Raw genomic sequence first — 15,569 nt, 5'->3', positions numbered from 1 at the left:
ATAAACAATGTCTCATTAGATATCACGGGGTTAGACGCCATAAGACTTCATGATGTATAGACAATGGAAACCTCAGCTAAGTGTTGTTGTCTTTACAATGTTCGTGTCGCATTAAGCAATTTCTTATTATAATATTAGACAACATTGTTATTATCAGCGAAACCCCTACTCTCAAGATGGTGTTTATTTGCTCCCCCACTGAGCAAATTAGACACAAGGCCGTTTTTAATGTGAGGTAAAAATCAGCTCCCCTAAAATTAGGCAAAAAAGGGGGCACTCCTACTCTCAAGATGCTGCCACTGATTACACTATTAAATTTCATATATTGCGCCACTGCACTATGTAAACAATTATAGGCTTTAACCATGAAACAATGTGGAGGTCTAATTCTAAAGATTAACAAGAATATTTTCAAAATAGTGAAACAAAAAGTTAGAAAGAAATATATTTGTCATTGATTTAACATTTTCCAAAGGCAGTACAATCGGGTACAGCGGTACAGGAATTGATTGCTGTCTCCGAAACAGAACAGCACTTTGAAAATCAGCATATCATTAGAGCACGTACACACCCACGGACACCTGAAATGTCAATCAGGTGTACAGTTGTAATTAATCTTCTCTGAACTTTTCCAAAAGTTATCACAATAAACTTCAACACTTCAAAGTCTAGACAGACAACAAATTAAATAAAATGCGGCTAAATATTAGAATTGTTAAAACATTGTGTACGAAATAAAAACTTTACAATATTACTGCCTCGAAAGCAAATCATAGGAAAAGATTGCTGTTTTCATGATTGGTTTGACCTCTAGTTCAACACATTGTCTGAAACACATAGGAAATTGCTCAATTAAACTACGTGGTCGTTTTTAAATAAATAAGACTTTGAACTACGATTAAATGATGTAAATAGACTAATTGTCTTATAGCTTATTTAGTAAATTACGATACTGCTATGGCATAGAGAATTATAAACAGAATTAATATGTCACTGTATACTTATTAGGAGTCTAAATAAGAATAATTACTTTTAGGACAATTAACGGAAATATCAATTACAACTTAACACTTCTCTGTTAACGATTTTTATAAAATCTAGTGTTAGTATTCGCACATGGCATTTTCAACGAGTAAACATTTACATTATCTCTTATAGATGACGAAAATCAAGTTCGTTCTATATTACTACGTATTATGTATTGTAACAAATTCGTAAACATATGTTTGCATATTTTTTGGTGTAAATCATGGCAAAAAAATGCGTGCTAGTCGTTATTAATTGTGTGTCCATTACGTTCTGCAATATCATATTACATATATAATAAAACATCATGTCTTAAAGAAAACCACATGTTTAAACACAGTCTCGGATATAGATTTATACATGATGATGATGATGATTGCAACATCTTTACAGAAGAGTGCCACTCCCTCAGACACATAAAAGTCTATGAGCCCAAAAACGACTTCCATCGCCAACGGACCATTTTAATAGACAAATGCCTGAGGGATTATCTATACACATATGATGGTACAGAGTCGTAGCTTTGTACGACAACTAAGTTTCTCTCTCGGTTCAAAATGTTTAAATCCAGCAACAAGCAAGAACAAGATAACCATACACTCACGCACACACTTACACACACACACGCACACTCATATATATATATATATATATATATATATATATATATATATATAGATAAAGAAGAGAGTAAATTCAATTCTTAAAGAGGAGATTTATCGGGATAATATTCTGCTCAACAAATTTCAATGGAGCTTTTATTTCGTTTCTGGTGACTCCCTCGCTAAGCATCACATCCGCTTTATGTTACCTAGCACCTTCTCAACTCTTCTGATGGAAAACATTAGGCTTCAAAATACGCTGGTATAATGAGTCCTCTTTATCCCCCGCCCAAAAGAAATTATGCATATATTTATTAAATAAATGACTCATTCTATATTTTTGTTATATTGTTTGTGAATGCATTTTACACACATCTCTACAAAACGACAATACAAACCTCCGAACCGGAACAATGAAACTAACAACACACATAATCATTTTTTTAGGAATCTCTCACAAAATGACAACACAAGACTAGACAAAAAAAATCATTAATCTATCTACAGAGACATTTACAAATGACGAAATGGAAGTACTAAAACTAGGCCTGGACGAAAAGATCAAGAACTAGTATTTCCTAATCAGTTCAAATAGAATAAAAGATAAATAATTGTGATTATCACGAATTGGAAAATATTATCTATTAATTAGTCCTAATTGAATAATAACATAATTATTATTGTTATCTATCCTTCTCGGCATCTCTTGCTTGCTCCGTCATATTTTCGCCAGGTTATATATATATATATATATATATATATATATATATATATATATATATATATATATATATATACAAAATTTACAAAACCAATGGTTTGATGACGGGAAACACATACTTGCCACTATAGATTCTTCACATAATCTAAAATAGCAGCAAGAGGTACTTGATTTCACATATATATCATATGTTATATCTCTGCTCTTAAAGTAAAAAGCTACGATTATGAATATCTCCAGTATCTAATAATCCTTATACACTGTGAAATTTACTTTATGTATGAAAACAAAAGAGAGGAGATATAATATATCGGAAATAGTTGGAATCAAGTCTTCCTGTCTTGCTATTTCAGATAATCTAAAATATTACACATCACTCCATCGGGGTCAGAGGTTCATAGGAAATATCATATATAAATAATGCATATTCATAACGAGGAAAACAAATGACTATGATTGAAAAATTTACTTGCTGCAATGTGCAAAACATAGGTATTGAATTTATCAATGATCCCCTTTGTGTTCGACACTAAGGGGAAATGACATATTTTACTACACGTATTAGGTCATTACTTTCCAACACGATTTAATCTGTTAAACTCTTATCAATAATCATTGAAATTTTAAACTTAGAATACAGCAGATATAGAGATGTGTATAATGGTAGCCAAACTGAATATCAAAATACTCATATCTTAATTTCTAAGGAACGAATCTTCATGAAAATTTACAATATGTTTGAAGATATATAGGCCACTAGTTTATATATGTATATATATATATATATATATATATATAGACAAAAAGTATATATAGAGATATAGATATAGACGAAAAAGTATATATATATATTAACATACATATATATGTATATATACATATATATATATATAAATATATATATATATATATATATATATATATATATATATATACTTTTTGTCTATCTTACAATTTAAAGAGTATATTTTGAGTCATAAGTTATTTGGATTAAGCCCTATTTTGTAATGCATTATAAGGTACTTGCATTCGAACAACGCTATTACAACTATTACAATTGCAGAAGAAATAATCAATTTACTGATAAAAACATTTGGTGAATGAATTCCTTTACGAAAAGAGTTTGACAACTTGCCAGTTTGTTGGTGAATTTAACCTTATCAGATGAGGTTAATGGGAGATATATAAACTCATATATCTAGACAGATTTACGCAACACAATAGTCGACGTTGAACACTTCTTTTGATGCATTATAGCAAACACACACTTCAATTTAATGCGTACAACTAGTGCATATTGATTACTTGATAACACATGGGGGAATCTGTTAATTCCATTATATGTCACGTTTTTTCCCCCAGTCATTTAGAAACCTATGTAACTTCGTAGTATATATAAATATATAACAGAAGTTTATATTCCAAATTTCAAGATGTAGAATAACTCATTTTTTATTTTTATGTGAGTCGAAATGCACAATCTGTTACCGCGACTATATCGTTGGGTACAGTTATTTATGTAACAGTTATGTCTATTTTTCAAATTATTCCGTCTTTAACTAATTAGAGCAAAACGATCTTATCAATATTTACAGAACATGATTAAAAATCCGAAAATTGGATACACACAGGCACAAGCACATAAAGAAAGACATAATGTAACATTAATGTGAGAAAGATGTTCAGCTCTAATATCCTCGAACGTCTACACACATATCCTTTTTGAAATATATTTAATCACTCAGTTCAGCAGGGTTCGCACATAGTTATCCAATTTATATTAATTCTCTGTGATCCGTTGAAGAGTTCATTATTTACCACTCTTGGTGCACGTGTCTCCTTCTGTGTGTGATTGAGTGCATTGCAAGACGACATAGCATTCACAAGTAAAACACTAACATAATGACTAAAGAAATAGGCTTTGTGAAAGATACAAGTAACTGTGTTTGAGGCCATTAAGTGTGAAAATATGTTTTCATGGACGCGGTCGGCGTTCTTACTAATTACAAGTATACGATCATGCTTCCTATCTGCTGAAACAAATTTAAAGCGTTCGTTTCCTCCACGCACAGCATCGCCCTACACGCACACCCACACCCACCCACACACGCACACACGCACACCCACCCACACACACGCATATATATATATATGTATATATATACACATACATATATATATATACTTGTTTATTGTTATATAAACATGGTTACATCCTGATGCTACAAATAGCCACTTGTTTCAATCAAACAACAGATATCATCAGGCAGCGACTTGACTATTCAAAAGTTCAATGAATAATCATGGTTATTCATGGAACTTTTGAATAGTCAAGTCGCTGCCTGATGATATCTGTTGTTTGATTGAAACAAGTGGCTATGTAGCAGCAGGATTTAACCATGTTTATATAACAATAAACAAGTATTATCAGCTCTTTTTATTGAGCACTATCTAACACCCTCGTTGAATTCATTAGTCCATTACTTTTGAATAAAAAAACCCGAGTATATATATATATATATATATATATATATATATATATATATATATATATAAATATACTAGCAGTTCAGCCCGCCATTGCTCGTACCTAGTGCCCAATGTAATAGTCGTAATTATATATATATATATATATATATATATATATATATATATATATACATACGTATGGATAGTATGTATATATATATATACATATATATACATATGTATGTATATGTATATATATATATATTATATATATTAAATGTTTGACTTATGTCCAGGTAACCTACATCTAAAATTTCAAACGTTCAGACCCGAAATTGGCGGAAGAATATGGTTGCGTCTGCATCGGTCAACTCTTACAATGTTACATGCTTGCAGCCAGATTCTCGCCCAAAATTGATTTAAAAGATTTATGCATGTATGAATACTCTTAATCTTAAATTTAAAATCGATCGACCAAAAATTGGCTTAATACTTTGCTAGAAACTGCAAAGATAAAATATTTTGAACTTTGACGTTTTAACCGCCACATTTTCGGCAAAAAATATCGATGAACAAGCTTGCTCGATGTCGGAATATACATTTTGCAAAATCACAAAGGTTTAGACAAGGAAGTGGCTCAGGAATTTGGTAGAGACCGGAGAGGTCATTTTTTTAATTTGACCTAAATTTGGACATCTTAAAATTTATTGTTTTAGGCTCAAATAAAATTAAAAACTTGATGCATGTAAAAGTAACCTGTGTCTAAACTCTACATTGTTTCGACTCAAAATTGGTGGAGGAGTTTGGTAGAGTTATTGATGGTGAAACTGTTGAACTTTGACATCTTGACACACAAATTTATTGGCTTGAATCGATTGAAAACTTTCTAAAATCTGAATATCCCTTATGTCAAATCTGGAGTTTGTAAACTGAAAATTGACAGAGTAGTTTTTTTAGGGAAATGTCCATACACAGACACACATTTCCCTATCGGATTACTCTGTCAATTTTAAGTCTACAGTTTAGAGATTAGACATAGAGGGTATTAACATGTTGCAAAATCTTTTCTATCAGTTTTTTTTGCCATTGATTTTGCTGTCCAGGAGTAAAAAAGTTCAGCGAGTTGACCGTTGCAAACTGTTCCTAAGTCCTCTTTATCTAAAATCAATAAGTTTGAGATGTCTGTTTCTTAGGTTGAAACACAATTAGAGGAGACCAAACATATTCTTGCTAAGTGAAACTGGCATAAGGGCAACCACTTCTAGATGAATTCATAATTAAAGGATACTCTTACTTAGCATCTAAATCTGACCTCCAAGATCGCCATGGGCATGGCATATTTGCCTACATCAAAGATGGCTTTCCATGTGGTATGGATATCTCAAGAGAATACCCTAATTTACCTTATATGTGATTCGGGTTACACTAGCTAAAACCACTGCATTTATATTTGCCCTCTATCGCCCACACAGCAGTGGGGTTACTATCTTTAAGAGCATATGAGAAAATGGACCACATCCTATCTGCTCATCCTTCGGCTAACATTCACATTCGCGGTGACTTCAATGTCCATGATGTGGACTGGCTGATCCACTCAAATAACACCGATGACGAGGGTAGGTTCTGTCAAGATTTTGCCACTGCCATCGACCTCGCTCAGAGTGCTCACAAACCCACCCGTGTGACCGATACTACAGGTTAGTATGCAAGCCTTCTAAACCTTTTCCTCACAACTTCTCCTGAGCTATGTTCATGTTCCGTTCTATCTCGTCTGGGATCCTCCAACCACTCTGTTGTGGCAGTTAAGATAAAAATGAAATATAATTAGTCTTCAGACGTATCTCACCACCGTACCGATATTCTATGGCTGACTGGCATAGCTTCCGTACATTCATATCTGACCTACCTCTGCATTCCATGTTTAAAAAGGTTGTATCCTCTATAGTATCAGACATGACCGAATGGTTAATTGTAGGCATAGACCGATTCATACTATCTAAAAAATTCCAACGAAAAACTACCAGCCAGCCATGATTCTCCCCCGAATGTGCTGCTGCCATCGCGCACAGAAATCACTTTTTTCCAAAGCTACCAACATAATAGATGCACTGAGACTAAAGCTGCTTTCAGGACTGCCAGCAACTACTGTAAAAGAGTAATAAAAAGGATGCATGAGAGCTATGTACTCAGTCCGTAAAATCCAAAGTAGCTGATCAGCGGCTTGGTTCCCATCAGTTCTGGCAAATAGCAAACAGGATCTTAAACAAAAGCGTTCGTTCGATCCCACCTATCATCAATGGACCTGAGGTCATCTCGTCAGCATCAGACAAGGCAAGACTATTTTCCAATAACTTTGCAGCTAATTCTACCCAATGCTACAACATACAATAAGCTATGCAACATACAAATATCTGTGCATGAGGTTGTCAAGATAACCAAGAACCTTGATTCAATTAAAGCAACTGGCTCTGACGGCATTCCAGTTCTTGTGCTGAAAAAGCTCCAACCAGAACTTAAACTGTTTAAACGTTGACTTAAGAAGTGCTTTCAAACACCCGGGAAAACCTCATCAGTTGCCCTGTATTTAAGAAATTATCTCCCTCTCAGTACAGACCAATAAGCCTCCTGTGTGTCATGAGTAAGTTGTTGGAATCAATATTAAATAAGGAAGTAGTCAACTACCTCAACAGAAACAACCTTCTTAGTAGCATGCAATATTGTTTTCCCTCTGCAAGATCTATAGCAGATGTGCTAACCGTTATATCTCATAGGATTAGTGAATCTCTTGACAAAGGTTTCTTTCCAGGGCAATTGCTCTTGACATATCGAAGACTTTCGACAAGGTATGGCATAAAGGCCTACTTCACAAGGTGCCCAGCTAGGGTATTTTTTGAAATGTTTTTTTAATCTTTAAATCATTTCTCCCCGATAGGATCATAAGAGTAGTGGTTGATGGGCAGAAATCAGAGGCCCACAGTATTAATGCTGGAGTCTCTCATGGGTCCATCCTGGGCCCAACTTTCTTCCTGGTCTATATCAATGATCTCCCTAAACATATACTTTAATCATTCGTTGACATCTATGCTGATGACACGACCATCTACGGCAACACATCAAAGGTTGTAAATGACAACGTTCTCTCTGATTCTCTCTCCTCTGATCTTGAGCCCGTGGTACAGTGGGGGAAAAGGTTGCTGGTCACTTTCAATGCATCCAAAACCAAGCTTCTTTCTTTATATAATCAGCGCTCTTATCCCCATCTGGCCTCAATTGAAATTGATGGCTCTCGTCTTGGAGAGGCTCCATGTTTTGACAAGCTTCTGGGTTTGACCTTTACTCCTGATTTGAAATGGAACACGTACATCAGGTTTGTTGACAAGGACGCTCGGAAAATGGTGGGATCCTTCTACCGCTCCAGAAGATATCTCACTACTAATGCAATTCTTTATCTGTATAACAGCCCACCTATCATCAATGGACCTGATGGAGTACTGCTGCACAATCTGGACAGGGGCTGCTAAAAACAGCCTATCCTGCCTTGACAAATTAGACTTCGTGGTTTAGTGGCGGATGCCCTTTTCTCTTCCCTGCAGCCTCTCTCCCACAGAAGAGACATTGCGAGCCTGCCTTTGTTTTATCGGTATTTCCATGGCAGGTGCTCGTCTGAGCTCCAATCTCTCGCCCCCCCTCGCCAATCTTTCACGAGAAACACCCGTCTGGCTGAAACTACTGTCAATATTTGGCCCACTTTTTATATGTGCCAGAATTCAAACGTAGATTCCATGAGCAGAGCTTATTTCTCAGAAGTGTATGACTGTGGAACTCTCTTCCGTTTGCCTGTTTCCCACCTGACCACAACTCGGATGTCTTCAAATCAAACATAAACAAGTTCCTTACAAACAACCCCTTTAAGTAAGACCCACTATCAAATCTCCAATACTAATGATTACTACAATACTATCTCATTGATTACTGTACACGCAGTAACCCGTATCCCTGAGTGGCCTCCGGGCCTTGATAAGTGCTGACCCCCATGAAAAAACACATGGACCAAACATGGAAGTAAATTTGAGCCTCCAAAAAACAAAGAAACCATTCCAAATTTATGCCAAAGTTAAAAAAAAATATCTCTGTCAAAACGTTTGAAAATTTACATAATGTATATTTACAAATATAATAATTTTTTTTATCAGATTAGCGTAGGATATATTGATGGACTTTTTGTTACGGAAAGTGGCATGTCGATGTGAATATTTTAAGTATATTTCAACAATATTAAACAACTCTTTGGGGGATTTTTTACATTATAAGTTTAAAAGCAGATATTAATTTTTCTCCTCCAATTTTTGTCTAGGTTAGATTTATTATACTGAGACGTTGTTATGATTGAGATTGGCGCGGTTGAAATTGTTATTTTAATAAATGCAATCGGATAGTTTCTTTTAGTTCGAAGTATATTATCGATGGAAACAGGATATATCTGGCTTCTCTGTGGTTCTATAAAACTGATTCAGTATAGGATAACTTATAGCTACTACATTTAATCAAAGCTATGATACCCATTTAAAATATATTAAGAAAGGTCAAAGCCAGATAGAAATTTGCAATACAGATCAAAAGGTTCGAACCACTTACTGTACATAGACGAACCAAACTGTTTGCAAAAATGAAAAAGAGACTAAAAGAAATAAAACTATTACACAAAACAGAGATGAGAACACAAACAATCATGACTGAGTTTTCCAATTTTTTTTATTTTTAGAAAAAAAAATAAGCATAACTTATTCTTGTTAAATATTTAAAGACAACGTTTACATGCGTTCATCAGAGATGCACTCAGTTATCTTGTTCAATAGCGAGGATATTCATTAATTTAGCTCAGAAATGCTCTATGGTTGTTGCCTATATTACAGTTGCCAATATGTCACAGAGCCAGAAACATTGGAGCAAACACTATTTAGAGTAACATTAGATACTCCTTGGTAATTGCAGATCCTGCGTCGTCACTTCCCCTAGACTTAAACATGTCATCTATATAGTTATAAGGCATTTTATTTCTTTACTTCATGACGTCGATGTTCTACTATTTATTGCATTCAAAGTAGCGTTTTTTTTACTTTTTCTCAAGCATATTTTTCTCATCTTTCCAACGGCAATCAAATTTTTATGGTCATTTTATCTGTCATAATCTTTCTTCCATTGTACTTGGTTCATCACGGGTTTCCATGCGAATTTGTTTGTTTTTAGGGGGGGGCTGCCTGCGCGACATTCTTTACCAAACTTGTTAGAATAATATATTAAATCCTGCGACTTATTCATTTTTAAACTGGTCAGCCAAATATTGCGAAATGATTTGCGGCAATACTCATAAATGTAACCATGTCATTAGACTACGGTTATATTTGGTTTCCTAATTGACCAGTCTTATTTTAACCAAATTCGCGAGACAATCCCGGTTGACACTTTTTCAAACGGCCAGAGATATAACAAAACTATATGTTCATTTCACAAGGCTTAATTCTGAATTGATATTTGAAACCGATTAATCTATTTACTACGGTAAATGAGCAGGAAATTGAAACCTACATTTTTTATATAACCGATATGATTCCCCCCGAACTTTTGCTTTTTCATAAAAGATAATATTGACGATGAACTAAGGTCAACACTAAACTCCCTTACGCAACTAAAATTATGACAATTAGGAAAAATGGAAAGTCAATCAGTAAAAACACAATTTATATTACTCGTTGTTCTATCATTTACATTGCGAGTCTATTCTGTTTGTAATATTTTTTCGTTTCTTTTTGTCTTCATTCTACATACTTTGTCCTGAAAAATCCTGGTCTTACGGCGCTCCAAAATATATTAGAATGTCCTTACTCAGCAGTGTCGTTACATCGAACCCTCAGGCGAGGTGTCTGAGAAGGTCGGAAGAAACAAACAAAATGAAATAGATTGAACTCATTTTTGTCTAGTTTAGACGAAATACATTTCAAAATAACGCATTGAATATTGGTTGAAAATCTTCTTAATATCGTCGTTCATGTTATTTAAAAAAAACCTTGGCCTCTCGACGCATGCTTAAACGTTAACGCTTCTACTACCAGATCACACATCTGTCTCTTTTTATAATCCTCGCGGAGTGTTGTATTTTATCTCTTATTTCTTTCACTCCCTCTCTCTCTTTCTTCGCTGTTACCTCACATCGCACACCTACACATATGTGTTATGCGGCTGCGACTGCTGAAAAGGCTTACAATGCTATTACAAAAATACCTTCTGTGATAATAGTTAAGAAGGAAAATACTTGCAAAATAGTAGATTCCGCCGTTCATGAAAATCACAGAGTAAATATCAAGAAGAGGGAGAGAGGCAGATGAAGAAAGTAAAAATAACAAGTAGAATACAAAAAGCACTAGGAACAATACTGAAAAAATTCGAATAAAGAATGGAGGATATTTGAATGAGAGTGGTTGCTTTGACGATACAACGGAAAACAATAATATAAACAGCTGGAATTTAAGCAAAATATCTGAATGTAGAAATTAATACATATTACATTCAGGCACTCGTTATATACATGCAGAGACTACTACAGCTAAAAAAACAACAAAAAAGACTCGCTACACGAAATCGTGAAAAGCGAAATTGTATGTTTGTCAATTGACCCCCTTTCTCCCTCCATAATTGTATTGAACAAACAAACTGACAAATAATTAAGAAGTGTAAATCATGGGTGGAAAGACCGAGGACGAAAAGTAGAAAAAACATATACTAAATGGATTATTGCAGAGAAGATCTATCCACAGCAAAATCCAGTAAAGATCAATGGTCGCTACCCACTGGAAATTAATTGTGAACGGATAAGGAGATAGCGCTAACAAATGTTAAAGATTATTACATGAGGTTGTTCGTATTAAACATTTCATTAGACTTGTTGTCCCTCAGAAACATGGATACAGCCAATGAGAATTATTTTATGATGGTGTGTATGAAAACTCTCTCATACTACTACTACTACTACGTCAACTACTACTACTACAACAACTACTACTACTATTATTATTAATAATAATAATAATAATAATAATAATAATAATAAATAGTGATCTAAAGACCTAGAAAAACATCGGCTAACAAACCTTCATCTGAATTAAGGCAAACATCTGGGATATATGGGAGGATTTATGCAACTCAAATTAGAGTGATAACAATCATTATATTGCCAATAAAGAACCGATGACAAGCAGCTGCTGCAATAAAGCAAAATGTTTTGCACAGGTAATCGACAGCAGTAAGGAATACTGGAAATATAGGGGATATATTTTTATAACCACTGCTTGAAAAAACACAATCAGTTATTATATTCTGATGATGAGAACAACCAGTATGTAACAAGAACAATAATAAGAAGAAGAAAAAGAAGAAAAACATTAATAATAATAATAATAATAGTAATAATAATAATGATAATAATAATGATAATAATAACAATTTCAAACTTGCACAGAATACTATGAAGAATAAAATAAACAATAGAAAAAGTATGACAAAATAAGAATAGAAAAATAATTTGCAGTTAGAAACAAAAAAAAAAGATGGCTTAGACTCAGAAAGTAAAGAAACTATTTTGTAAGTCTTATTTGATTTCGCTTATCAGATTTTCTCGTGAAAGAATGTAGAGAATTCGGGTCAGTTTATTTCTGGTTATCTGCCCTTGGCTAAGCAGCTTTTTCCCCTCCGTCATATTGGGGAAGTACACATCTACTTTTATCATGCGCATAGGTTTAGGAATAATTGGTAATCCGAATTGCCACATCTCCAGTGGTAAAGCCGAGATCAGTCAGACGAATCTACCCGGATTGATTTGGTTGGTCAATGTTTGATACTTTTTTAAAACTTCTTTTGCCGTTGTTGCTTTTTAAAGATTTCGTTGTTACTCTTATTTTCGATTACATAGAATGCGACATACTGACCTACTATAATGATGATAAGATATAGGTCAACCGAACTTATACGCTTTAAAATGAATATGGTTTTGAGTCTCCCCCTAATCACACACACACACACACACACACACACACACACACACACACACACACACACACACATATATATATATATATATAATTATATGCACATAGACACACACACACGCGCGCATATATATATATATATATATATATATATATATATATATATATATATATATATATATATATATATAGTGTATATTTGAAACAAAGGAATTTCCCAACTGTGTAAAATATAGAGAGGTTGTTGTACTACCTGCATCCTCACTTCTTTTTGTCACCCACCTCACAGATCCCGAGATAGCAATGGACGGGTGGCAAGATTTAGCGTTTCCTTCGTGCACTCTTAAGCTTCGGATGGTCTATCTTGGATCCTTCAAAGAGTTCTGCGCTCATACGTTAAGGACTCCGAACTGTCAACAGGAACATGAAAGCTCACCAGACTCCCCTTTATGCTATAATGAAAGCGTTTTTTAGGATTGGTATTTTATTTAGAAAGTGGTACCGCATGAATCAACTGTTTTGAGAGTGCATAGTCATCAATCCGAACATGTTGACACGCCTAACGTATCTTGGTTTTAATAACAATGGAAGCGATAATAGTTGTCTGGGTCGATGTTCGGACATATGTATTATGGACAAACCTATTCCACTTTAAACAAAGGGTGTGTTTAAGGCAGTTTTATGAATCCTCATGAACATTTATATATAATTATATATATATATATATATACATATATATATATATGTGTGTGTGTGTGTGCGTATGTATATATATAAATATACATATATATATAAATATGCATACATATATATATATATATATATATATATATATATATATATAGTAAAACTGGTCATTAGTATAAACCTGCAGAGAGTGCTCAATACTATTGCAGAGCAAATATGTGTTTTATTTATTTATTACCGTTTTATCTGTTTGGTTACAAAGGTGTTTGATGTTGGACACTATTTACGACCCAACAGCCATGTCAGACCTTACGAAAATAAGTGTTAGTATTTGGAAAAAAGGTGTTTTAGAGGAGCATTTAAGTTTCTTAAGGTTAAAATACATTAGATTGTCATGTGTGTGGGTGGGTAGCAGATTCAGGTAAGCGTCAATATGCAAGCCTCCTAGACTTTTTCTCTCAACTTCTCCTGCGCTATGTTCCTATTCCGTTTTTTCTCCTCTAGGATCCTCCGACCACTTCGTCGTATCAGTTAAGATAAAAATAATATGTAATAATTCCCCAGACGTAGCCTTCCACCGTACTGTATACCGATACTCAATGGCTGACTCGGATAGCTTCCGTACATTCATACCTGATCAACCTCTGCATTCCATGTTTAAAAAGAAAGTGTTCTCTATAATATCAGGCCTGACCAAATGGTTAATTGTAGGCATAAACCGATTCATACCATCTAAAAAATTCCAAGGAAAAACTACCAGCCAGCCATGGTTCTCCCCAGAATGTACTGCTGCCATCGCGCACAGAAATCACTTTTTACATAGCTACCAACGTAATAGATGCACTGAGGCTAATACTGCTTTCAGGACTGCCAGCAACCACCGTAAAAGAGTAATACTAAATGCAAGAGAGCTATATGCCCAGTCTGTTAAATCCAAAGTAGCTGATCAGCGGCTTGGTTCCCACCAGTTTTGTCAAATGAAAAATAGGATCCTGAACAGAAGTGTACGTTCTAGCCCAACCATTATCAACGGACCAGAGGTCATCTCCTCAGCTTCACACAAGGCCAGACTATTTGCCGAGAATTTGCAGCTAATTCTACCCCATGCGACGAAGGCCATCAACAACCCATATTTCCTCCTCTAACACAGAAAACGCTAGGTAGCACACATGAGGTCGCCACGCTAATCAAGAACCTTGATTTCAGTAAGGCAACTGGTCCTGACGGCATCCCAATTATAGTGTTAAAAAAGGTTCAACCAGAACTTGCTCCCATACTTACGAAATTGTTAAAACGTTGCCTTAAGGAGAATACTTTCCAACACTCTGGAAACCTCATCAGTATTCCCTGTATTTAAGAACTCGGGTGATGGGTTGTCTCCCTTTCAGTACAGACCAATAAGTCTCCTGTGTGGCATGCGTAAGTTGTTGGAATCAATATTAAATAGAGAAATAGTCAACCACCTCAGCAGAAACAACCTTCTCAGTGACCCGCAATATGGTTTCCGTTCTGCAAGATCTACCGTAGATGTGCGAACGGTTATATCTCAGAGGATTAGTGAATCTTTTTACAAAGGCTTCCTTTCCAGGGCAATTGCTCTTGACATATCAAAGGCCTTCGACAAGGTATGGCAGAAGGGTCTACTTCACAAGATTTCCAGCTACGGTATAACTGGAAATATTCTCTCTATCATTAAATCATTTCTCTCTGATAGGCTCATAAGAGTAGTGGTTGGTGGACAAAAATTGGAGGCCTGCAGTATTAATGCTGGAGTCCCTCAAGGGTCTGTCCTGGGCCCAACTCTCTTCCTCATCTACATCAATGATCTCCCTAAACATATACTTAAATCATTTGTTGACATCTATGCTGATGACAGGACCATTTACAGCAACAACTCAAAGGCTGTAAATGATAACGCTCTCTCTGATTCTCTCTCCTCTGATCACGAACGAGTGGTTCAGTGGGGAGAAGAGGTGGCCGGTATCCTTTAATGCATCTCAAACCAAACTCCTATCCTTATATCAT

The sequence above is a fragment of the Euprymna scolopes genome, chromosome 27 (assembly GCF_053919585.1).
Source record: "Euprymna scolopes isolate OS-2025 chromosome 27, ASM5391958v1, whole genome shotgun sequence".
Classification (NCBI taxonomy): Eukaryota; Metazoa; Mollusca; class Cephalopoda; order Sepiida; family Sepiolidae; genus Euprymna; species Euprymna scolopes.
The sequence above is the reverse complement of the archived record's forward strand: the minus strand, read 5'-3'. Positions refer to the sequence as shown.